Here is a 26555-nt window from a genome sequence, read left to right as displayed (position 1 = left end):
GAAATAAGAAACAGTTAATAGTTCATTTGTTTCAACTTCAGAAATCATTATCAACTTAAAATATAACGATACAAAAAAGGGGGGAGGAAAGAAATGATTTGTTTTGGTAACATAAGCTAGTATCAGACTAAAACTTAAGAAGGTTAAAACAAACCTTTCTATTAAATCAGGAATTGAACATAAATGCACGACTCGTGCTTACTATCTCCACCAGCCACTTGTGGTGGGATAACCTAAAGAAATACTAAATTTAAATTAAGTAAGCTAGTAGTCTAAGCCTACACAATTCAAATTAACGTGAAGTTGGCTCAAAACTTCTTACCGGCGTAACAATTAAAATACCGGCAGCTATAGTGTAAAGCCGAATAATACAATCTTATCTGAACTAACTATCCTAGTGACGTGGCCTACAGCAGCAGAACACGCTGTGTCTTAAACTTCCGCAACCTTACTTTAAACACTGTCTTAATCTACCTCATTTACATTGTGGTAGGGAAATGAAAGCGAGAAGTGACAGTAAAGATCCAAAACATAAAATAACTGTTTAGTGAAAATAACAGCAATAACCTACACGCTTTTAAAAATTTTAAGAAAGATACAAGATGTTTACCATCCTACTCATTCTCTTTCTCCAACATGTAGTGCTTTCTACTGATTACTAGTGCCAGCATTAAGGTTCGACACCTCATTCAGTTTATGAAATAAAAAGCTATTTCCAGATTTTTTGCTCAACAAGATCATTAACTGATCGAAACCGAATGAACTACTTCATAATGTTGTTTACAAACCTAAACAAATCTCAAAGATGGACTGGCCGATAACTATATATTTAGCTGCCTTGAATTTAGAGTTCTGTTTATTCCCACTAATAAGAACTTCACATTTATGAGTTTACATTAAACCTTAGAATTTGGGCATGTTTTTAGCACAGCACTGATGAGAATTTTATAATTTTTTTTATATATATTTTAAACTTCATTAATTAATTTTTACCAGACTAAAGGAGGAATGCGTAAGGCTATCTCTTAAAATATTACCAAAAAAATTACAACTTAAACTATGTAATGGTTATGATAAAACTTTCATTTAAAATCGACAGACCAGTCTGTAATCAGCAGGACAAGTCTGTAACTAATATTAATTTCTATGCAGTATATGGAAATCAATATTTTTTATTGCTGTTATCAATGCTTATTCAAAAGAAATTATGTTTTTTTAATCCTCTCATCACTGCAAAAAGAAAGAGGGCTATAAAATGAATTTTGTTGAAATAATAAATATTTAACTTGAAAGGCATTTAAAATTTTTTTCGTGTTTGCCATCGAGACATTTTAATCTTTATTGCTGTAATAAATAGCATAAACTAGTATAAAGAAAAACAGGAGTTACGGAGTGGGTGGGGAAAAAAGGAACATTTGGAGAACTTACTAAACTAGTAAAGGTGTGGGATTATTTTAAGAACAGAGTTTTTAAGACGCGTTTCCTTTTACCAAAAAAAGTCCCATTAATCATTTTAATCTATTTCTCTAAATAAATATGACATGCAAAATAATAATAATAAAATTAAATAAACAGCATTGGAAAATATATTAAAGAAAAGACAGTGTTATAAAGAATTTTCATCATTTGTACAGCTGTTTGTAATAGAACGATTGTCATTACTAGTGAGCATTATAACAATCGTCAATGTAAATACAAAATTAATTGCAGAAATGGAGATTAGTAATGTCAGTTTCTTTGTAACATTCCAAGGATGGCATTAAGAAGTGGTTTTAAATGATGGCTTATTTAATATTATCATATAAAATATGAAGTGTAGCACATATACATAAAATTCCTTTTAACTTCTGTAGCGTATGCCACAGTGAATTTCGTTTAGTACATCAGGTAAAATAGCAGAAGACGAAAAAAAACGATTTCTGGTCTGAAGAGTGTACCATTTTGAAAAATGATTTTCGTGCATTAACTGTGCTCTTGTTACCCTAATGCCTGTAGTTTTTTTTTTTTTTTTTTTTAGTAGGGGATATGAAAAATGTTCAGTACCCTCGTTGGAACTCGAAACTTGGACCTGTCGAGTATGCTTCCAATTACACCACGAAGGCATGAGGAAAAAAGGAAGAAAATACCTTACATACACCCCCTTTTAAACGGCGACTGGAGACTATGGGATTCAATCGCTAAATCCTGGTTGTGACGAATTATTGTCTACAACTTTTAGTTAGTTATAACATTATTATTATTATTTTTGAGACAGGCTACATGTGCAGTGCTCTCGCCGGGACTCGTACCCTAGACTACTCGAATGCGCGTCGAGCATGCTTCCCATTACACCACGGCGGCATGCGGAAAAGAGGGAGAAAATAACTTATAAGCCTTTCGAAAAATGAGAACGGAAGATGCAAAATCGTTCGTTTGGTAGATTGATAATTACTTGCCCTGCTGGTTAACTTCTGTCTTTTAACGAAAGGATGGGAAATTTCGAGTTTATAGGTCACTCTCGTACATTTCTAGACGTAATAAGACTTCACTAATTTGAGAAAATGCAGACAGTGCAGACAGCTTTCTCATTTTTTTTTTTTTTTTTTTTTTAAAGAGAAGTTTAAACTCTTGTAAATTGGAAGTTATAGGAAAAATAATTCTATTTAAGGCTTGTTCGTTTTTTAGTTTAGCATAGCAGAATGAGCTCCTTATTTCCTAGTTTCGAAATATCTAGTATAATTTTATTACTAGATATAAATATCCAGTATAATTTTATTACTAGATATTTCGTTTTATAAGACAACAGTCCTAAAATAATATAACTTTTAATTGTTAATAGGGATGTATCAATAAAGAGAAAATTCTCCATATATCGAAGTCAGTCAGATCAATGTTCTAAATAGCCTAGGTTTTGTTTCTGTGAATAACTCAACTATCTACAAAAACAGAAAAAATTCACTTTCCTTTCGAAGTTTTAAAGAACAATTTCTTTAAAATTACTACTTGAAGATCTGTATTATACAGAGTGCCTTTTAGTAATAATGCTATTAAAAATGTAAATGAATTTACATAAAAATATGATATTCAGCAGAACAGCACGAACTGCATGGTTGATTTCTTTTCTCTCGTGAAACGAACTGTATGGGAAACTATTTCCTTCCTCTTAGTCATTACAGATCTTTTGATGCATCAGGTGAAAGTTTTAAAAAGTTGGAACTAACTTCATAATCACAAATTATTGCTTCAATGAAGTGACAGATTCAATCAATGAATGAGAAGTATGTCTTAAAGATAAAAGAAATGGAATGCAATTATTTTTAAAGCATGCATTATAGCAATTTTATTTTAGCGTAAATCAGATCTGAGAACACTAGTTAAAAAATTCGATGCTGATAAATTCTGAAGAATTCAACATCTGCTGTGGTTTTAAGAAAGAATTTCTTGGCTACATCGCTTCCAAGGAATCTTCAGTGACTTGCGACATTTCTGTTTAGGATTCAATGGACTGGTTTATTTGGATTTATCTGCCTAAGGGAAAGAAAGGGATGCCTTCGTGGGAGACATTTTAAGGGGACTGCATAATATCCATATTACGCATGGGAGAAACTACGAAAACTTCCAATTCAGTCCGTTAGCCGGGACGTGAACCACGGTAAAACTATCAATATTAAGCGAGTTTACCAGGCCACAGGCTTCAGTAATGGAATACTCGAATTTGCGTCCTGATATGTAGGTAGAGAAGCAATAGAAACAATCCAGCCCCACATACTGTAGGAAACCGTATTATAACCCTCCCTTGGAAGCTATTAAACGTGAAAATCGATAACTTTCAGCTATTACCTCTGGCAGTTTGAGTGAGGAAATTGTAAGTTCAAATTCTTTTACTATACTTGTTGGTACTTTGCTTAAAGACACTGCAAAATCCCATTCCTTTAGCATAATAATAAACGGCAGTATACCGCTTGTTGCTTCTTATCATATTTCAGTCAAGCTGTCTTTTTCTACCCAGTTAGCTCACCAAATCTATAGCCAGTCAAACAAATATGGAATACCATCGGCGTTATTTTACGTTTTCTCGTATTAATGTGTGGGATTATCACTGTGTATTTCTCAGTCGCGCATAATGTTAAGCGAATAATCGCTTGAGTTCGTGTAGATGAAACAACAAGCACAAAGGGTAAAATAACCCTTTATTATTCAGATAAAAGTTAACAGAACTCCGACTTGGAGTTTTACAATAAAGCCGAACACTCGGGCTTTGAACTTACGATATGAAGAACTAACTAATTAACGAAAGAGATACAGCCGAAGCTATCGAGATTCTAACCGAGTTGGCTCCTTAACTCTATTTGACTACGAAGCTATCAAGGGCCTGAGTACGACCGAGCATAATAACAGCTTTGCGGGAGAGTAGCCAAAAGGCAGACGCGCGCAAATCAGAAACTCTGATTCTCTCTAACTCAGCAAGTAGAACTTCGCGGTTAAATATCGCTATTCCTCATTATGTATTCAGAATGATTCTAAAACTACGTTCTGACCGGGAGTAGTAAGTTGAAGTGGAGAATTTGACAGGAAAGGAACTTTAACTTAAAATTTAACTGTTAATAAAATTAACATAATCCTTACAAATGTCTTACGTTTTTTTATACTATATTAATATCTTATGTTTTTCTCATATTAGTATCATCTGTTTTCTAGTATTAACATTTTACGCTTTCTGAAGATCCAGCAGCAAGAACTGGTGAGCAAAATAGCAGAAATGTAATAATGCACATTTATCAGTCCCACATTCGTTTCTTAAGCCGATTCGCTTTTTAATCAGTATTTGAATTACTGATTAAAGAGCACTGTACTGTCATTATATTAATTTGCCATTATGCACTGCCATTTATATTAACTACCAGCCGGATCAATTCCGCATCTTCCTATTTCATTCATGTGTTGATACTTCCATTTTTCATATAGGTTATTGATTTTTACCTTAATAATTCATTAAATAATTATTTAATTCATGACGCACTGAATTTGCTGCTTAACAATTTCACCACATTTTACTTAGCCTTTACTGAAATAATTTTCGTGGTGGCAGGTTTAATTTGCTTAAAGCTGAATTTTCAACAAATCTTTTTACAGTTATAAAGTTTTTTTAAGTAAAGAATATTACGAAAATAACCCTCCCAATATGTGTAGTTCCGTCAAAATAAAATTTTCGTATAGTCTCCGTAGAATAAGACTGCCCATTAGTAAGATTTTATTAGACTTTAATTACTTAAAAACTAGATGTCCCGTACCTTTATCTGTAAAATTCTTAGAGTTGTGTTTAAGGAATACCCTCAAAGTGTTAATCCACAAGTTTAATAATGAATGATAGTTTATTCAATGTTGAAATATTAAACAAACAAATTTTATTCTCTATAGCTGCTTCCTAAATTTGTTCTAAAAGTCTTGAATTTAAGAATAATTACAGCATGAAAAAAAAAAAAAAGTGTATTGAATAAATTCATTCTTGATTATCTTTGAGAATTTTGCACGTATAAGTAAGGTGGGAAAATGCAGCTAATCTATTCGAGCATCACTTGCTGCTCCAGAGCTGGTAATATGGTACCTGACGGTGGAAACACCCTGATGAAAGAAGTATGAGTTATTGAAAGAGTTACGGAAATGTTCCCTCCTTCATATACTGGCCTAGAGTTGCCGTATCATCCTTTATATAAGCACTTCTGAAATTTCGTATGCAAACGCTGCTTGAACGGCGTTTGCTGTAAGTTAGCTGCGTTTGTGATGTCACGCTATGTCTCTGTTGTAGTGTAATATGCGAGTAATTATCATTTTCCTTACGGTTAAGTTTTCATTGGCTGCTTTTTATATACATTTGCATACATATACACTTTCTTCAATAAATGATGTGAAAAGTCACAAAAAATAAGAGTTAAGAAACGTGCAAGATGGAAATATATTAAGGTTGGTTTATTTGATTATGGCAAAGCACATGAGGGTTATGTGATTAATAGAATGGATGCCTTCGTGGAGCGCCTTCTCTGGGAAACTGGCTCGTATACACGTTACACAAACGCATATACAGCCCGCGCGTTCCCCGGAATTTGAACTCCCCACCGAACTTTACCTTTCAGCGTTCGGCCGTTTGATGAGCCTGAAAAGGACAAGAACAGGTATGGAATAATACGTCAGCTGAAATTTTAATATGTACTCCATATTCTTTATACCCACATAATTTACATTAACTATTGACACATGTTTTTTTCTGTCAGGAAAACTAAAATAAAATGAAAAAATAGTGAAAAAAAGAGAATATTAAAAAAATATGGATATGAACGAGGATTTAAAAGCCCAAAATAAAATATTCAGAGGTTATCTTATAACCTTTATTAATGGGATCTTTCTAGAAACTTATACATTTTAAATTTTCCCTTTTGGGCAAATGCATTAATATGATCGCTTCCATAATTTGTTTTCATGAGCAGTTTCTTCTCCCTTCGTTAAATTTTCGTTTCATATAATGCTATGTATGTAGTGTATGTATAATGTGTTAATGGTACTGGAAGGAAAAATTTGCAGTTTCTACTCGCAAAAGAAGTTTTCGATTCAGAACGATATGTAATTTTATATGGAGAGGGGGGGGAGTATGCATATTTTTGCTATTCGAAGTCTGTACCAAGCCTTCCTGTAGATAATTTGGTACTGTTTCTTCTTTCATGAAGCATGCATTTTAAATTCGTTATACAGGAGTAAGTTCGTTGCGAGCCCCCCCTTTTTTTTGGCATTTTATGATACAAGGTAGCAGAAGAGGAAAAAATATTGTACAGCTTTTGTTGTGCCAAAATTTTAAGGTTTAATATTGTGCAAAATTCTCTTCCTCTCTCAAATATGTGAACACATTCAAAATTGTTTGTGAGTTTTGTTGCATAAAATTTGATAAAATCTTTATGTTACAGATTATTTATGAAAACCAATGTTCAATGTCTCAGTGATTTTTTGAGTTAAGTGCGAAACGGCAAAGATGTTGTCAATAGGAGTTATTAATAAAGAGATATCAGAGGATGAAATGCCATGATTTTGAGCCGAGGACGAAGGGGGGAGTAGATATCATCCCCACTGACATCTGTTTAGAAAACAGGGGTACAGTGGAAATGTCTTTATTATTACGCTCATTGAGAAGATAATACCTGACAAATCTCCCAAATTTGAAGCTTCATTTACAGTTCGTATCTACTCAAAAAATTAAATTTGAGTACTATTATTAAATAAAATCTTACTAATAAACCAAAGAAATAGATATAAGTAAGATAAAAAACAGTATGTAAATCAAAGCAATAGTCACTTAATCCACCCTGTCTATTTTAAAAGTAGTAATGCCTTTTTCTGGACTGCTGCATTTCTATATCAGTCCATATCACATGACTTGCATAACGCTGATGATGTAGCAAATTCGGAACTTAAATCAAAACTTTCTCTTAATAGGCTGCCATATTGGATAACTGCGCGCTTTTGCTTGTAGCTAGACGCTGGCGTCTTAACGGCTGCTTTTGTTTTTTAACGGCTACATTTCTTTCTATCGCAATAGTATCAAAAACGTAAATTTTCTTGAATAGGCATGATTAGAGTGCCAAGTGAATTGTGGCCGCAAATGTCAAATGAAATAAAGATGAATATTTAATTCACCTCGGCTGCTAACTTTTGCTTTTCAGTATGCATCAACATTCTACACCCAGGTGGCATGCCCTTTAGAATTTAAAATTTCTTTCATAACGAAATTCGCTTAACTTATGTGAAGGATGCATTCTTCGGACTGGTATGCTTTTGTTTTGGTTTTCAATATTCCAATAAACTATATGAAATGTATTCTTCTGTCTGCGTAGAATTCTCTTAGGAGAGTTATGCAGCACTTGAACGGCCACTAGAATGAAATGAAAATGGTACACCAAGGAGAAACAGACATATTTAATGAAGCATAACACTTTTAATTCGGCTGTTATCGCAAGCAACATAATTCTCATGTCACATACACCGATGATTTTGAAAACAATGTTATTCATCCCTACACTTGGTACGTTTATTTACCGTGTAGTAATGAGTAGTTTCCATTACATACAGTGATTCCGAAAAATATTGAGAATCTAGATTCTGCTTTAAAAGTAGCATGCAAAGAAGCTAAGTTTGAAAACATTTTCACTGTACTTTTTAAATAACATCAGGTAGCTTTGTTGAATTCTTAACAAAATGTGCCTAATTTTTTATCTAATAACCTAATCATTTTAAAAAATAAAACTTCTTTAATTGTTTAGTTAAACAACTTAAAAAAAGTTTTAATTTTTTTTTTTTTTTTTTTTTTTAAATTTATTTCTTGAAAACTGTTCAGCAAAATGGTTGTGCCAAATACAGTTCACAAATATACTGCTTATTTCCTGAGAAATTTAAACTTACAAATGCGGTGGTTCGAACTCGGGTCAAAGTCCGGAAAGAACAATATTTAATCAAAACCTGAATCGAAATAAGTGGCGGAAAAATATCGGAGCAAAAGTTTCAAAAGTTAATTCACTTAGTGCCGAGCAGATTGAATTAATGCAAACTGGGGACAATGAAATCCTCTTCAGATAGCAGGAACTGTTTTCTCTTCAAAGGTTAAATTTTTCGGTATATTAAGTGAAAAGACGTGAGCTCATACACGAGGCTGTAAGGTATTATAATTCTATTCATTTTGATCCTGATTCTGATATCATCGAGTTCGATCTAATGATTATCTATTTATCTTCTTCACATCCAGATTATTTGCTAGGGTATTCCTTAAATTCCAAGCTAATCGAAGTAGATTTAAACGTATCGAATATATTAAAAATACATTAATTACCACTGGAAGAATTGGAGAATTTACTATATGCTGGTTCTTTTTTGATGAACTCGGGAAACTGAGTACTTCAGTCTTAACACTGTTTCGTTGCTTTGAACAGCCATATGACCTCTTTGTCGCTACCATCTGAACTCAGCTGTTTGCCTCTCATTAAGGAACAACATATTCATTCTGACAGCCTCATCTAATAAGGGCATCGCGATTGTACTCAATCCTTTTTTCTTGAAAAGAATCTTAAAAAGCACTGGATATCTTTGTGTTGTACAAAGTTATAAAGCTTCGAGTGTGTTAAATTAACAGAAACTTTCTATGTTCTACTAAAGACAAAACGATATTTTGAAGTGCCTCGGATTGGAATTCATCCGAGATTTCTGGTAACTGTTTTATTGCACTCGTTATCATTAAAAATGAAAAACATAGTGCCTTTTTTATTTTATTTTTCCTTCTTAATATAAACAAACACATTTTATCCTTGAGCTAATATTACCTAATTAATCGCGTTAGTTAACTCTGTATTATGATTCAAGGAAAATTTGATGTTTAGTAAACAGCACTTGTGCCGTAAGAGAATACCAGCAGGGGTAAATCTAGCGGATACATTATCTAGAGAAGTAGTGTATCTTTCTAGTCCCTGAATTCTGATACTGAAATTCTGTACTTCTGATATAATAATAGTTAAATAAATTACTTCTAAGAAGAATTTTGTTCACCATGTTTTCTCAAATGAACAAAAGTCATTCAATATTTTAAAACATATGAAGTCATTATGATGTTCTTGAATGAGCTTCCTAGCTAATTTTTCTTGATAGTGAACAGCAGTAAGTGTTGTGACAGGAAATAGGTGAATGTTGCATTTATAAATCGCATACTTACTGATTGGGGGGGGGAGGAACTTCAATTCAACTTATCATCTGTATATTCCAGTCATGTCTTTTACATGTAATTATTTGATCATTTGAAAAATGGTTTGTTAAACAAAATAAAATAAGCATTTATAACAACGGGAATTTGTCATTAGTTATATTTTATGTGACACCTGCCTGAATTCAAATTTGACAGCCTTTTACTGTTTTTACCGAGTTTGTAACGAAATAAAAGAAAAACAAAAGTTACATTGCCCCCCCTCTCCAATTTGATTTCCTCAGCTATACTGATTTCCATTACTATATATTACAATACTGTAAAAACTTTTTGAGGGAAATTATTCTGATTTTTGAATTATCAATTTTGCACCTCGAAATTAGTCATCGTAACTTGCATAAATCAGTTTTAGTTGTCATAAAATATATACAGCTACTGATGTTAGGCAAGATTACGCTAAAACATGAAAGCATGTTCTGTTCTTTCTTTCTTTTGTGTGTGCCTGTGGGAGGCCAGGGATTAAAAATAATGTTTATTTAGAAATATAACGGATATCAAGGATAAATTTTGTTGTTTCCTAAGGTATCATCTCTTTTCTATTTTTTGAAATTCATCAAGCTTTTTAATTGTTAAAAATGTTAAATAAAGAAGATTATTGCCTGCTCACAGTCTCTTTTCCCCTTTTCAACTGGCGTGTTACCTCTTATCGTAGTTTATTTAATATAACTGACCTCGTGTTAGTTAACCCTCCACTTAGGTGAGGCGAGAGATGCCCGGAGTAATTTAGCATACTAATTGCAAATGAAGTAACTGCGTTTGGGGGTCAAACAAGGGAACATTTGGTGCAAGCTGAGACCGCATTCCGAACAGCGGAGCTTCAGAAGTGAAAATCCAAAACACCCTCAGAATGTTGTACAATGAGAGCCAATGAGTCTTTGTAGCACTTCGAGGTCAGACTGCCACTTATGCTTGGGGGCACTGTGGGTATGAAGGTCACTTGAAATTCCAGCTTCGATGACTCATTTGGGACGGTTTCTCCCCACCCATTCTTTTTTTGCTCCCTCCTTTTCCCCTTGTGCGTGTTCCCTCTGCTCCGTCGTCTTGCTCGTTAGTTCGGAATGAACCCTGCCCGTAAACTTATTTCCATTTTATTCACTGTTATTTCCTAATGGCCGGGATGCGAGGGAAAAAGAATTACCGAGCCGACCATTATTTCGAGCGAGGGGCGTGTGTTTTTAAATCTCGATTGTATGGAACTCTTGAATCGGTCGAATACATAATTTATTTTTGTGAATCTGAAATTCATAATTCCAAGCCTGCAGAACTTAACAAATCGGATTGAATCAAAAACTAGCTGTAAATTATTAGTTGAAGCATACGACGTGCTATCCATTGCTGAATATTTTTGAGATTCATTGCGTTATATTATTTTTAGCAATTAAATGATAGTATCTTTTATCGCAATTCTTAATTCAAATACCGTAATATATAGCATTGCCTAATATAATTAGAACTCTATTAAATGGAACTTTTCTTTTCGCTTCTCGCTTGTTTTCATGAAAAATTTCAATCACAATATTTCTTTGATTCAAAGACCAAACGCTGTGCAGCAACTCTTATTTGCATATTTAAATATAATAGGCCTCATGAGGGTCAAACAACTGATCATTTTGCAATTAAGGGGGATCGCTACTGCATGAAGCTAAGGAAGTGTGCTCAAAATTTACCATCTCTCCTTGTAATGTTATACTTAATTTAGATACTCGGCTAACCTTCTTCGACTGGCAGATCAGTTCGGTGTCTCGACTTTTAACTCCAACAACAAAGTAGTTACAAGAATCGCAAAATCAACTAGGGCATTTTTTTATACTTTGACTTTCCAAAACTAAAATGTTAAGAGAAATATGCTGATTTAATTCGCCAAATAACTTATAAAGCTCAATTATTATGCTAATTTATAATGAGTATGTTTGCGAGCAGTGGCGTAGCGAGAGGGGGGCAAGGGGGTGCATGATGCCCCGGGCGCCGCTCATACAGGGGCGCCAAATGGTCTCTAAACAAGATTTTCCGGAAAATTTCTATTTTTATTTTGATCGATTTCTGGAAAATATATTTAAAATTAATAACTATTGTAATATAATTAATTATTTTCTTGATTTGTCTGATAAAATGTGTAATAAAATGTTTGCAGTACATCAACCAAAACGTTCTTTCTGATCACTTTATTTCTCCAAAGTAGAGATATATATTTAAACGAAATGCACGTATATCTCCCGCTTTTTATTTTAAAACGATAACACGACCTTGTCCCGAATTTCTCAAATATATCCAGTTTCCAAAATCCAATTCCATAATCTGGAAATGACATTTTTTGAGATTCGTAACGCTTCCGCTACAATGGATTGCGTTTGACTCTCCTGTAAACGGCTGATGACCTTCCTGGCTACCAATTCAACTAAGCCATCTTCCTGAGACGTTGTATATTAACTTCTACGAAGCATTTAACGCATGTGAATTGTTTTTAATCTTCTATTACAAAAGGAATACTGCAGGTCGTTCCTTACTCCTTATCTAAAACGCATAGTTTTCGCCGTCACAGACTAAATTTGCATATTCCCAACTTTGTAAACGTTATAATTTTCCTTTATAATCTCTTCTATTTTCTTTTGTTCAAAAATGTTATCGATTATATGGTTATTTCATACCGAACCCACAATATCCCCTAATTGTTTTGAGCAGTGAATGTGACTGCATGACGTTACTCCGCAGTAGAAAAGAAACAGAACCTAAAACTCCACTACATATCTATAGAGAATATGTTTTTCCAAACCTAAGAGTCGCACTTTAAATACTACTTACTATGAACGTTCGTTCAGCAAATTAAAATAAATTTTCACATATTTACAATCAACGGTGGGACAAGATCTCCTAAGTCATCTAGCATTTTTAAGTGTGGAAAGAGAAAAATTTGGAAGGATCGACTTTGATGAAGTAAATGATAAATTTGCTTCATCCAAGGTAAGAAAAATATATACATAATAATTAATTTTATTCATGCATTATATTATTATTAATAAATATAAGAGCTCGACCAAGTCGAGGTGCACGTGATTGAAGCGAGATGAGGACAAATTAAAATTTTTAAGTTGGCTGGTAGTGTGTCTGACAATTTTAGATCTTTGGCACTCCAAGCATGAACGTGTCCAGTTGGCTATATCCTTTTGCATGCTAGGCCATACGAAACGTTGCTGTATGAGTTTCCTCGAAACCTTGATGCCAGGATGTGACAGACGATGTAACTGACTAAAAATGGCATGGCGAAACCCGGAGGGAACATAAAGTCGAAATCTTGAATCCTGAACATCACAATAAAGTGATTTTCCAGGTGACAGCTGCATAGGCTGCAAGTTGAGATTAGTGGAAGATTTTCTTTTCAAGAGGGTTTGTAGTTCTGAATCCCGGTGTTGTTCATCAGCAAGGGCAGCAAAGTTTATTGGCGAAGGAACGGCTAGTTCTTCAATACGAGGCAAGATGTCTGCTACAATATTCTGCGAACCCGCAATATAACAGATATCTGTTGAAAATTGCCCTATGAAGTCTAGGTGTCTCATTTGACGAGAAGAAGCTTTATTAGCTGCTGAAAGGAGGCTGCTGAAAAGTATAGATTAAGGGTTCGTGATCTGTGAAGATCATGAAAACGCGTCCCTATAGCATATGCCTATAGCATATAATATTTGACAGCTTCATAATTTCCTAATAATTCGCGATCGTAAGTGCTGTATCTGGTTTAGTGAGAGCTTTTTAGAAAAATATGAAAGTGGTTTCCATAATTCTTGACCTTTCTGTTTTAAAACTGCTCCTATACCTGTCGTTGATGCGTCAACGTGTAGAGATATTAAGTTATTTTTTGGAAGCAGAAGAGATGAAAAATATGCAACGCCTTCGCCAGGAATCAAAACGCGGACCTCTGGAGTACTGGCCCAGCGTGCAGAACCACTACACCACGAAGGCACGCTAGGAAAGCGGAAGAAATTCCTTATATACTCCCCTTTTTAAAGGGCGACTGGAGTTTTTAGGGGACGCAATCGCCAAATCCTGGGTGTGGAGAATCCTCATTCAACACCCCTTTTATTTCGGGCGCCACTGTAGAGACATTAGGATATTTGGAAGCAAGAGAGATTGAAAAAATAGCAATCGCCTTCGCCGGGAATCGAACCGAGGACCGCTGGAGTACCGGCCCAGCGTGCAGACCACTACACCACGAAAGCACGCTAGGAAAGCGGGAGAAATACCTTATAAACGTAGAGTGATAACGGTTTAGATGCGGAAGGATACTGCAGATTTGTTCCCGAAATTAAATCATTTTTGCATTTTTGGAATGCTTCGCGAGATTCTGCGGTCCAGGTTATAACATGTTTATCGTTTTACTTGATTCCAACCAAAAAAGAATTTAGAGGTGCTTGTATGGTTGTTGCATGAGGTAAGAAACGTCGATAAAATTTGAGCATAGCAAGAAATCTTCTTAAGTCGTTAGTCCTTCAGTGTAAATGGTTCGGGCATATCGCGGATAGTGGTGACTCTATCTGGAAGGGGTCGAACGCCATCAGAGGAAATTTCATGACCAATAAAACATACTCTTGGTTAGCCAAAAACGCATTTGGATGAATTAAGACTGACACCGTACCTTTGAAAACGTTCAAAAACTGTTCTCAAATGTGAAAGGTGTTCTTGCTCTGAAGAGGAGGCGATTAAGACGTCATCAAAATAAGGTACACAAAAGTCGAGGCCGTTTAACACCTGGTTCATGAAGCGTTGGTACGTTTGAGCAGCATTGCATAAGCCGAAATCATGACCGGAAACTCAAATAGTCCAAAAGGCGTAATAACCGCAGTTTTTGGAATATCAGTTGGCTTAACGGGCACTTGGTGATACGCCTGCTCAAGATCAATGGTTGTAAAAATAGCTTTTCACTCGAAAACTTGCATACAGTCTTGAATGTGAGGGACTGGGTAACGATCAGGAATTGTAGCTGCATTTAACCAGCGATAATCGCCACTTACCATTTCGTTTTCGAACTAGATGGAGCGGATTTACGCAGGAACTTTTTGAAGGACGGCAAATTCCCTGTTCCATCATGTATTGAAATTCCTCTTTGGCGGGTTTAAGCTTGTCCAGAGGTAAGCGGCTTGGTTTAGCGTCAATCGGAGGACCGGTAGTTTCAATATAATGTAATACATTCTGCTTGGGTTCGGAAATACCCATAACTGGGCGCGTGTTTGTAGGGAATTCTCTGAGAAGTTGATGTCGTGGGTAGTTACCGGAAATCAGTTTAATGCTCAAATCTTGACTATTGCGAATTACTCCCGGATAAGTTAAGTTGGTTGTGGAATCTATCAAACGGCGATTCTTAAGATCGGCAAGCAAAGAAAATTTTTTTAAAAAATCTGCGCCAATAATAGGACTTGAAACAGTAGCAATCATGAATGGCCATTGGAAGTTGCGGTGCAATCCTAAATCAACAGATATCAGGCGTTCACCAAAAGTTTGAATAGGAGTTACATTTGCTACATAAAGTTGTAACTTGGTAAGGTGCTTTTGTTCGTGAAAATGTGGTGGAACGACAGAAACATCAAAAGACAAGAACTACAAGAAACCTTAAGCCCGAATTCTTTTCGATGAGAAAAAGGCGTGCAATATTCCAGCCGCTGTCGTTCACAACTTCGAGCAACAGCCCTTCTGGTTTCCCTGGTCGTTATAACGACACGGTGGGCGGCATTTGTTTGCCTTGTTTCGAAATTTGTGGTGGTAAAAACAAATACCCGGAGGAGGGCTTTGATAACGTTTCCTCAGTTGGCTACGGCGTGTATTTCGACCACGTGATGTGGAACGGTTGCGCTGAAAAGGTTCAGCTTGGATGACTACTAACTGAGCAACCTGTTTGGACAAATCATCAATATAAGCTTGTAACGCCACAATACCTGGACCAGGAGCCTGCATTACGTGTATTTACGCTGGAATGGCCATCTCGTGAATTTTATCAGCGATTTTGGGAAGATTTTTAAGTGGCTCGCTACTGGCCGCTAAAATGGTTTGCATGTTAGATGGGAGTCTATTCATCCATAATGTTTTAAGAATGTTATCCGTTAGGTTACCGGCGACTAAATCTGACATTTTAGACAGCAAGTGAGAAGGCCTCATATCACCCAACCGTAAATCATGCAACAGCTGCTCGATTTTAACTGTCTCGGATTCTTCATAAACAGAAATTAATTTTTTTGTATTTGTTCGTCGTCGGTGGATTCAAAATTATTTCATGAGCTGATTGCAGTACCTCTGATTCTAACGCGGCTATCACTGTATAAAATTGAGTTTCGTCGGCAGTAATGTGACTCAACTGCGCATCCAATTGAATGAACCATAAACGATGGGTCTCGGCGAGAAAAAAGTGGTGGCTTAACTGCCACTCGCGCCAATTGCGAAGCAGCATCGTTGTCAACCACTTTAGATCAATCAAATATGCACAATAATAATATGTACAGAATATGCACAATAATAATATGTATAGAATATGCACAATAATAATATGTATAGAAAAATAATCAATATGTATATAGTGACACAGTTTCTTGGTATTTGAAATCAGAGATATTGGAGGCTCAAATGCAGCAGACGATATATGTAACCGCTGAAATTATGACAGAAATATGTTGACTCACCGGAATGCAGTAAAAAGCTTGAAATGACAGGTGAATGTCTTACTTCATCTCATCACACTGGATAACTTACTGCTGCTCAGAATTTAAACACATAAACTCCACATTCGTGCAACATTGAAGGTTGCTATTCGTAATAAATACGTGTCACCAATTATGGTAGTACAATTTTTTGAGACAGATCGTTAAACAATTATAACAATTGAATGGAATAAACATCATTTTTGTTTTTGGTTGCTATGGTTTATCAGACTCGCAGAGTTGAGTTGTAGTAGGCAAGTTGCCACATATCTATTTATCTATAATGTATAGTAAACTTTTAATTGTTTAAAAACTGTACTTTTTAAAAACACTTATATAAATATGTAAAATAAATAACACCTTTTTAACTAATTCTAGATCATCGTATGTCAGATTTTTCCGCCGACACAGATGCATTTCCGAATCCAAGGCTAGTGCAGTTAGGTAGTGACTAATCTTAATATATTTTTGAGTATTTTATGGCAGATTCAGCATTTTATTATTATTTGCATTATTTTCTTATTACGAATATATTCTATACACTATATTACTGAAAGTTTTTTTGTGGGGGGCGCCAAAAAATGAAGATGAAAAAGAAATTTTGCTTGTTTGGACTACATACAAATGCGTACGTACAAGTAAAGATAATTCGTTTGAATTTAAATTAAATTTTAATTAATTAACGCTTTCGTAAGTTATCTCTTTCAAGTTACTCGCTTAGAGCAGAGATTCTCAGCATGGGGTCCACAAAGCGTATGGAGATTGTATGTTACATTTGGATTTCTGTGTGAAATGCCACGGTAGTTTAAAGCTATTATTCCGCGTATTATTAAAATTTTTCGACAAATATTAATCATTTCCAATCGGTTATAAGTTATTTTCTCCCTCTTCCAGCATACCTTCGTGGTGTAACGGTAGCACACTCGGCGAGTATTCGAGAAGTTCAGGTTCGAGTCCCGGCGAGGGTCTTGCACATTTTTCACGTCTCTTGCTTCAAAATAACCTAATGACTCTACACGGTGAACAATTCCCGCCCGCAATCATATTCATTATTTGTCGACTGAGAAGTCAGTGACCTTTGATGTTTTCTTTCGACTTATGGAAATAACGACAGCTAATGATGCTGGAAACGGGGGGGGATTAAATCTTTTTTTAGCAAACATAACTTTAACTGGAGTAGTGAGTCATACATTTGCACAGAGCACCTGCTGTCCTACGTAATAAGGAGGCTTACCAGCTCAAATACAATAGGATTTTTTTTTTTTTTTTCCTACTGATAACCTAATATTTACTCCACAGACGTGAATGAGGGGAAAGGAAAGTTCGGCAAATCGATTGTTGTAATTGAAATTATAACTTAAATTTTTAAGAAAAGTTTCAGCCTTCTTATGTGGGGGGGTTGTTTTTAAAGAATAAAAAATAAGGAATTTCTTTGATTTAATATTCATGTGCTTTCCTCGCTAAAAAATCCCTTAACAGTTTGTTATACAGGAAGTCAGTATATTTAATAATATATTGACAGCACTAAGGAATATTAATAACAGTTATTCGTGTAACAAACATGTTTATATAAGCATGGTACATTGTATGGAAGAGGAATTATTTAGAAGCTTTGCTTTGTTAAAATTTAAAGTAAATAATACACTCTTGCAATTTTTTTTATTTTTATTTTTTTTTTTTTTTTTGTGCGTGTGTGAGTACTTTACCCTTAGCTTTTACTGGGACACACATGTGCAAAGAATCTCAGGTAATTTAAAAGCGAAAGAGAAGAATAATATATTATTTTCTTCAGTGCCGTTTTCACCTCTGATATATTTCCTCTTCTCTTACGGATGGGTAATGTCAGCTGCCTTGTTAATAATCTTCATCCCTGCCTTAGTTGCAAAGGAAAAAAATAAATACCCGGTAAAAAAAAAAAAGTACCCCATGCTGATGTAGCAGTAAAACATGAAGGCGTGTAAAAGGGGTCTGTATGGTAAAAAAAAAAAAAAAAATGCAGAAACTATGAATCATAGTGGTATCGTTAATAAAGTAACCCTCGAGTATCCTAGAATACGAATTAAGCAAAAGAAATGCTGAGAAAGTCATTTGTAATATTCGAAAACATCAGCTACTGAATGCAATTCCGTTTTTCAGCTTAGGGTAAAACATACTTTCATTACTTTATATCATCCTTGAGAGAATGTTTTCATGACAAAAATAAAAGGCTTCTGAGGAAAATTGGTTCGTATTTACATCACACATGGGAAAACTACGATAAAGAAATGATTAGTAAAATAAAAACAATTTTATATATTTACAAAACCCTCCAAAATTTTAGGCAAAATGACATTAAGTGACGACTTTAAATTAACGACGAATGAAAACGTATGAAGGAATGATGCTGTTAAAACGCGATTTCAAATAATTTTTGTTTTGTGCAACTTTTCGCTTCTCTTTCGAAACTATATATTAGGGGCATTTATATACTGGCTTCATTATTGTCATTTTATTTGATCAGATGATTAGAATTTTAGGGTTAACAATTATTTACAGTTACCATATACTAAATAGTTTTGTGCAATATAAAGGGAAATTATCAAATACTAAGTAGTATATTGATGTTAATGATTCTGTGTGCAACAAATAGTACTTGTAATGAAGCTTGCAGCATCGAGGTGTGACCGTCCAAACGTATGTCATTCCTTGATGACACTTGAAAAGAAATGATTACATATTTTTCATACAAATATTTTGAACAGATTAATAATCTGTTTGGTACAGACATCCTCATTTTTAGCTTGAGGCTGTTTAAATCTTAATGCGAAACGCGACGCCTGTTATGCTTGATGAATTTGTCAGACTTATAGTTTAATAAATAGGCAAGTGAGCTTAGGTTCTAGGAAAATTTATTTAAAAGTGGCCTTTTTCTTTCTTTTCTTTTCCCCCCCTCTCTCTCTCTCTCTTTTGTGACACTATATTCAAGAATTTTTTTCCTAGTCATTTAAATAAGAAACAGATTTTTTAACTTAGTTTCTGTACAAAGCTGCAATAGGCAATGTATTATGACGTTACTAAAAAGTAATATTCAAAAGGAGAAAAAAAGTATTTCATCTAATTTTAAATAACTTGTATCATTTTGAAGTATGCATACTTGACCTGCTAGATCAAACACAAATTATTCAATAAATGTACTTCCAAAACTCCAACTGATCGAACCTGCAGTAAGAGATTTTTTACGAAAAAATACCGAGGTGACTATGGACTCTGTTTGAAAGTTTGAATTCCACTTTATCATTGTCAATGCTACGAAACTAGGAAGATTTTTTGCTCTAAATTATGAATAATCTTTGATTGGGGACAAAATTTATAATTTAAGACATTATGCATAGAAATTTGTATTCTAATGCTGCTAAGGCAGGAAAATGAGTCCCTCCTCCTCCGGAAAATATTAGTAATAATAATAAATCGAAACAGCAATAACAACTTTAAATTTTACAAAAGTGTAGATGGCACTTGCTGCATCATCTCAGATATTACAATTTTAATTCTTGAATACGAAAACAAATGACCTTATAAAGAGTTTCGGCTTTATAGTAATGCATGTAAATTACCTAAATGTTTAATTAGCACATTGCCTTTAAATATTTATAGCACATACAGTATTACAATTTTTCTTTTAAAGCTAATATAGGTAAATTTCCAATAAATTTAGTCAAGTAGTAGCTGTGAAAAGTAGCTAATATTAAATCACCTTCACTAGCTTGCATAATTGGCTTTTAGTTTCGGATTCGATTATTTCTGCATTTAATTCTTAATTTCTATTGTGGTATTAAACCAGACTACACTGTGAGTTAAAATTTTTTCTTAATTATTTGGTTATGAATATTGCATATTTTACAAAATAGTATGTGTGAAGATTTTAAAACTGATTAATTATGCTTTCGTATAACATTTAGTTGTTTTTTAAATAATGCCAAATAATTTAAATAACTTTTAAGATCTAAAAACGTGAAAAGAAATTTTAGGTTATAGTAAATCCTAATTCTAGGGTAATGCCGCGTTAGCCATTATGCTCATGCAAATGAATTTCAGATATTTAATAAAGGCAACCAGTTGAGTGGATAAAAATCTACGATCGAGCTACCACAGCTAAACGTGGCCACCAAAGGCCACGGAGTCCGGTTTTCCATTTATTTAGAGTGAAAATGAAAAACAGTACCCATGATTCTTATATCAGTATGAATAAACTTTTCGTAAGTTTACTTCCTTGAAAGGAGAGGGGAGGAATACATCTATTATTGCGGTGTCTTCATACTTTAGTTTAAGAATCGTTGATGCCTTGAGGATAATCGTATTTATTGTTAACAATAGTTTAAGAAGATCTTGATCTTAAGCTAGAGTATTTTTAATTTCTCAAGGGTCAGGGGGATATTGTGGAGAATTCAAATACGCTGAAAACTTTTATTTGATCTATTATTAGTTAAACTGGTGTATTTGTCTGTGCAAATAATATTTTTATGTTTGTATATGATAAATTATCTCAATGTCATTCACTAACTTTTTGTGACGAATTTAGCTGTTGCAACACGGTCATAACGTTTTAGTATTCCTTTTTAAATTTCATATAAGCCACATAATGTTTGTTATAAGTAATATCACATTTTGATACATTTCAGATTTATTTAATGAAGTGCCGCTGAAACTTCATCTGTTTGAAATGAGTCATAAATGGAAAAAGTGTGAGAAGTCCGGACCTAAATCATAAGTTCGCATTTGATTCTTATGCAAATCAGCATATCTTCGCGGACCACTCTCTATTTTTAATGGCTATTTGTTATTATCGCAACAAAATGTTCAATGATTTCGTTTTTTTACAATAAACAGTGCTTAATCATAAAATGTCACAATTTTGTAATACAATACTTTCAAGTACTTCGGATATTGACATGAACGTTCACGAAATGACCGAAGGTGATGACTCCTTTGTTCAAACGTGCCTATCCTATTCATGGCATATAGCTGATTCCTTCCTAAATTTATACCACAAGGCTTTAAACGCCTCGAGACTGAACTCAGTGCCCTATTGTTGTTTAGAGACGAGGCCGCATCTCAAAGCTGAAACTGAGTACAAACGCACTTTTGAGGAACATGTATTGCTTTGAAATTTAAGAGCTTTCTCTAAGGTTATTCTTTTTTCGTGGCGAGTATGGAGTATATCTGCACTGATGTCGAGGTTGTTGGGGAAAAAAAAAAAAAAAAAAAAAGGTCTGGGTCATCCATTTGTGGAAATGATGTCGCTACGAATCGGTGCATGGGAATGAACCCATTCATACGTGACGTCACTGAGCTCAACTATCCAAAGTTTCCTATGATGACTCTTAAAACTGGCATTTTTAGTATGAGCTAGAGACATTTCTTTAACTCTTATAAGAAAAGCAAAGGCAGTTTAGTAATAAATGATTATAAAGATGTTTGCTATATTTTTCAGAAAAAGTATTTGGAGTATGTAATATATACTGGAGCAACATCTGGCAGTATGTGAATTGAATTTTTTTTTTTTTTTTTTTTTTTTTTTTGCTGAAATCGATGCGGTATCTGAGCATGTTATCGATTTCTACACAAAATACAATCGAAATTTTAGATAAATCGTACTAAATGTCGAAATGTAGAATTCAAAATAAATGGTAACTTTCCTCAACAAATCGAATTTCTGATTGTACGAATGCTTTTTTTATCCACGGCTGGGCGAAGTTCCCCGATTCAGCTCACAAATGAATACTTCCATAGGTATCGGAGTACCGTGAGCTAATAGAAAGCTGCAGTTAATTATGGATTGCGAAAATTAAACTACTGACTTATTATCCTTATTTTTAAAGACTGAAATTAAAAAAATTACGCATTAATTTGGCTGTTTAAATTATTATTAGCTTAAATGTATGAAAGCAGAGGTAAGTATAACTTACAGAATCATTTTGGAAAATGCTTTGCACATGAGGAAATAAGTCTAAAAAGCAGAATAAAATTTCTGAAAGAAAAAAAAAAAAAAAAAAAAAAAAAAAAAAGAAAGAAAGAAAAAGAAAAGTCACAATTAAAGCTAAAAGATAGTAAGAAATATCGATGAAATATATAAGAATTTGCTGATCTGATGATATTTAATGCAGAAAATTTAACAGAATATTATCTTAAATTCTAATGAAATTCTCATACATGCGTTATAGCATTAATCTAAATAAAATATTTGATCCATTCAAAAAAGTGCACGTTTCGTATTAGCTGTCTTAAGTTAACAGTCAGTGAGTGGATTTTAACTTTCGACAGGTAGATGTACAGCAGTCTATTTCGATTTGTGGGACAGGCAAAATCTGTTTCTGTTATAAGAGAACTCTAAATTGTACAGGATGAAATCCAAATTTTTGCTGACGAAGCATTCTGCTCCCCACCTTTCGCCGTGCTCTCGATCAAAACTGAGATGGAACGGATGATCTTGGAGTGCTGTACTTTTATCAAATTATTCAATTCAATCAAATCTCTTCTTCTTTCTAATAATGTCAGTTTCATTCGTTATTCATTTGTATGAAACTTAAGAATTTTTTTCTGACAAAAGCTTAATTCTAAGAAATGGCAAATGATGATATTTTATACGAACGTTTTAGCAAGGAAAGCTGTAAAGTCACTCCTTATCAGCAAGCATTGTAAAATTTACTCTCAGAAATTTGGAAGGATCTATTTAATCTATATAATATTTTTATACATAGGTTAATTGTATTTGGATTTACTAGATTATGGCATAGTACAGTAGGGCTATCTGCCTACGAGGCGTGTTCCTTTCGCCGATAACTTTTTAAGGGAAATTGGCTTGTATTCACTTTACACATGAAGTAAAACACAAATGGATATAGCATGTTCGTAGGGTATGTGAATACGGGCGAACTACTTGTGTCAGGTGATGTTATACTCTTAATTAATGGTGAGCCTGTGCTAGATATAAATGAACAGATTTCCTCACTGAGCAATAAAGTGAATGTTGCTACACATTGAGATGAAAGCGCTTCACAATTTAAACTTTGCTCAGATTTATCTGATAAATAGAATTGATGTTAGGTTAAAAAGCATCATTTTCATTAATTACTTATTTCTTGTAAGATGTTGAATTCATGCGACGTGCCTCGAAAAATAAAATTTTGTGCTTCAAGAACACATTTTAAAAGTAGTTAAAAACAGTGGAGTAGTAGTCCCCCCCAAAAAAAAATGAGGGAGGGGGAAAGGCGAATGGATTATGAGTAAATTACATAAAATATTGGTAAGAATTTCTTTTAAATGACGTTCAGTGCAGCTTATACAACTTTTTTAAACCCGAGAATTCATCTGAAATTATAAGGGAATGTAAAAAAGTGCGTTTCAAATTAAAAATGAAATTTCGTTCCAAATTATCGGTATTATTCATTTCATCAACCTTATAATAAATTTAATTACACTAAATAATTTTGAAAAAAAAAAAAGCAGTTAAAATTAGAGGTTAAACATATTTATTTATCTGTTACATTTAACGTAAAGCACACGTTTGGTTGTTCTATTAAAAAGCATATTCCGAAGCCAGCGAGTAACTGCATAATCAAGTGCTTTCTGTTTCAGCTAGGGCGAGTTGAAGATCCATTCTTGTAGCTTTACATTCATGCGCTCTCTGCTTTCTTAGATAATATGAATTTCGACAAATTAATCATCACCTGGAGTTACGTGTTCTGAGTTCTGATAGGCTTGCATATGTTATAAACCCCAGTGGAAGTCGCTGTAGCATTAGAAATAAAGACCTGAGCATCTATGCTTGTTTTTGAGAATTTTATTATAAACTTGAAAGTCTGACCGCAAGTGGCACTGTTTTCCGTTAAAATACCGAATGAGTAATGTGTTTGTTTGTAATGTGCCAACACATTATACTTAGTAAGTACATTTCAGAGACATCTATTTTTCAATCACTTACCATTAAGTGCGCAAACACAACAAATTTTGCGTTATGACTGACAGCTTTAACGTTTCCAAATATTATAACCATCTGTTCAAATATTGTTAATAAAAAAAATGTGCCAATAATCTGAGTTAAAGCTTTGACGTGATAGCGAGTTGTATGTGAAAACACGGGTAAGGAAAAAAAAATTAAAATAAACTTTTTTTTTTTAAACTAAAATAGTTTTGACGAATTTCAATTACAAACGGAGTCTCCGAAAGCATAGCTGAACAGCAAAGTTTTATTGGAGTCACTGATTTCGAAAATATACTTGAGGACTTTTTTGTTTTACATCCATACGCACTTTCTCTACCAAGTATTCGAAGTATTGTAAAAGAAACAAAGCTTACTAAAAGAAAAGTGTACGAAGTATTGTAATAAAAGAAACAAACAAAAAAAGCGAAAATATAAACTACTGAAGAATGCAAGCATTTTCTCGAGCATCCTAATTACCCTAAATTCCAAAGACTAACGCGATAAGCGTCAATTTCTCGTAACTGAACTCGGGTGATGTTGACTGCTGAGTTCTGTGGTCGCAGGACAAAGCGAGGACATATTCGAGGTTGTCACTCGGCACGTGCGCATTGAGTCTGCGTAATAAGCAGTTAAGTAGACCTCACCCACCCCCCGTTCAAATAAGGACCGGAAACATCTCATGTTACGCTTGAAACGCATAAACAGAAAACTTCTGGCAAGAAGGGAAGTAAACGACTGTTTTTAACTTTTGAGTAACAGATCTTGGCATTTCTTATATTTGCAGCTGGAAGAAGCTTGGACAACCATAATAATAATAATTTGTTAAACGATGTTAAATTACTTTTTTCGTACAGGGTATTTGTTGACTAACATCTTAATAATTTTAATGATTTTAACAGCAGACTGTTCGCCGTTACAATATCGCGCAATTTTCTCCTTCCTTCCTTATTAGGGAATTGGTTTGGTATTCCTATAAAGCGGATATAAAATTTCATTTTCAAATTCGAATTTCTCAAAAAATAGCATTCCTGTAAAACAGACTTAACGCCAAACAGAGAAAATTTCCTTTAAAACTCGGTTACTTCTTAATGTATAAAATCATCTCGGCGATTCTGAAAATGTTACGCAAAAAGTGCAATATATATCGGTTACATTGAAAATTTTTCACAAACAGTTGCTAGTTTTATGACATCAAGAATGGGCAGCGTAATGACGTCACCGGTTTCAGGAAGAGGCAAATTTCTTTTCTTCAATAACTAAATCGAATGTGTGCATAAAAGTAAGCTTCCTAAATTATCAGAAATTAAAACTTGAATAATTTGTGCAATTGCACTGGAAAGAAGTAGATATAAATCAAAAGGAAAACGGAGTTTTGCGAAAAGCCAAAACAAGCATAAGAATGAGCCAAATATAAACTATATGTCTTTCAATTTAAGTCCATAGAAATGGGAAAAAAATAATGAATTAATACGAAAATAAACTTTATAACATCTGATAGAAAATGTAGGTATTGTAACAGAACCTTGAGAAATCACCGATGTGATAAAAGAAGCGGTGGAAAATGTACTGAACGTATATCGTCGTCATGGGAGAGCATCGCTGCTTTTTGCGTAATCTTTTTTCGCAAAACCGCATTTTCTGTGTTATATTTGTAGGTGTTTTATTTGTAGGTGCAGAAATTGCTCATCTGATTTATGAGGAAGAATAATTAAATACTCATGCTAGCTTAGCAAACGTGCTTTTATTTATTTTTTCTTTTTAGTATATTGCAACGTAATTTAAAAGGGGAACTGCGTAAATTTTAAATTTTACTTAGTTTTTTCTTCACAGCTATTTGTCTGAATACTGCCGAGCCATTATTCAAAATACAGATTTCCTCTCCTTTCTTCTTTTTTCTCGTCCTTCTGTACTTTGCTTTACATATGCTATCCTAGAAGTGCTTCTGTTTGAAAACTGAAAATGATCTTTTTAAAAGACTCTTTCCCTTGGCTTTTAAATTTTCAAGTATGTTTAATTTGTAATGGAGCATTAGAACTAACCGCGGAAAATTCAGTACCAAACATTGAGGTACATGGTCGGAACAAAACAAATAATATAAATATTTGCAGGTGCTAAATATTGTAATATATAAGTAATTGTAAAATATTATTTGCAG

At 34.0% G+C, this 26555-nt stretch overlaps 1 protein-coding gene across 1 annotated transcript in view; it reads left to right on the top strand.

Moving 5' to 3' along the window:
• LOC118193837 (caveolin-1-like) overlaps positions 1-26555 on the top strand; it is a 47576-nt gene that overhangs the window by 13749 nt on the left and 7272 nt on the right. The window lies entirely within an intron of this gene.

The sequence above is a fragment of the Stegodyphus dumicola genome, chromosome X1 (genome assembly GCF_044657685.1).
Source record: "Stegodyphus dumicola isolate Sdum_Otavi_A_Nest chromosome X1, ASM4465768v1".
Lineage (NCBI taxonomy): Eukaryota > Metazoa > Arthropoda > Arachnida > Araneae > Eresidae > Stegodyphus > Stegodyphus dumicola.
This window is presented reverse-complemented; position numbering and strand designations above follow the sequence as displayed.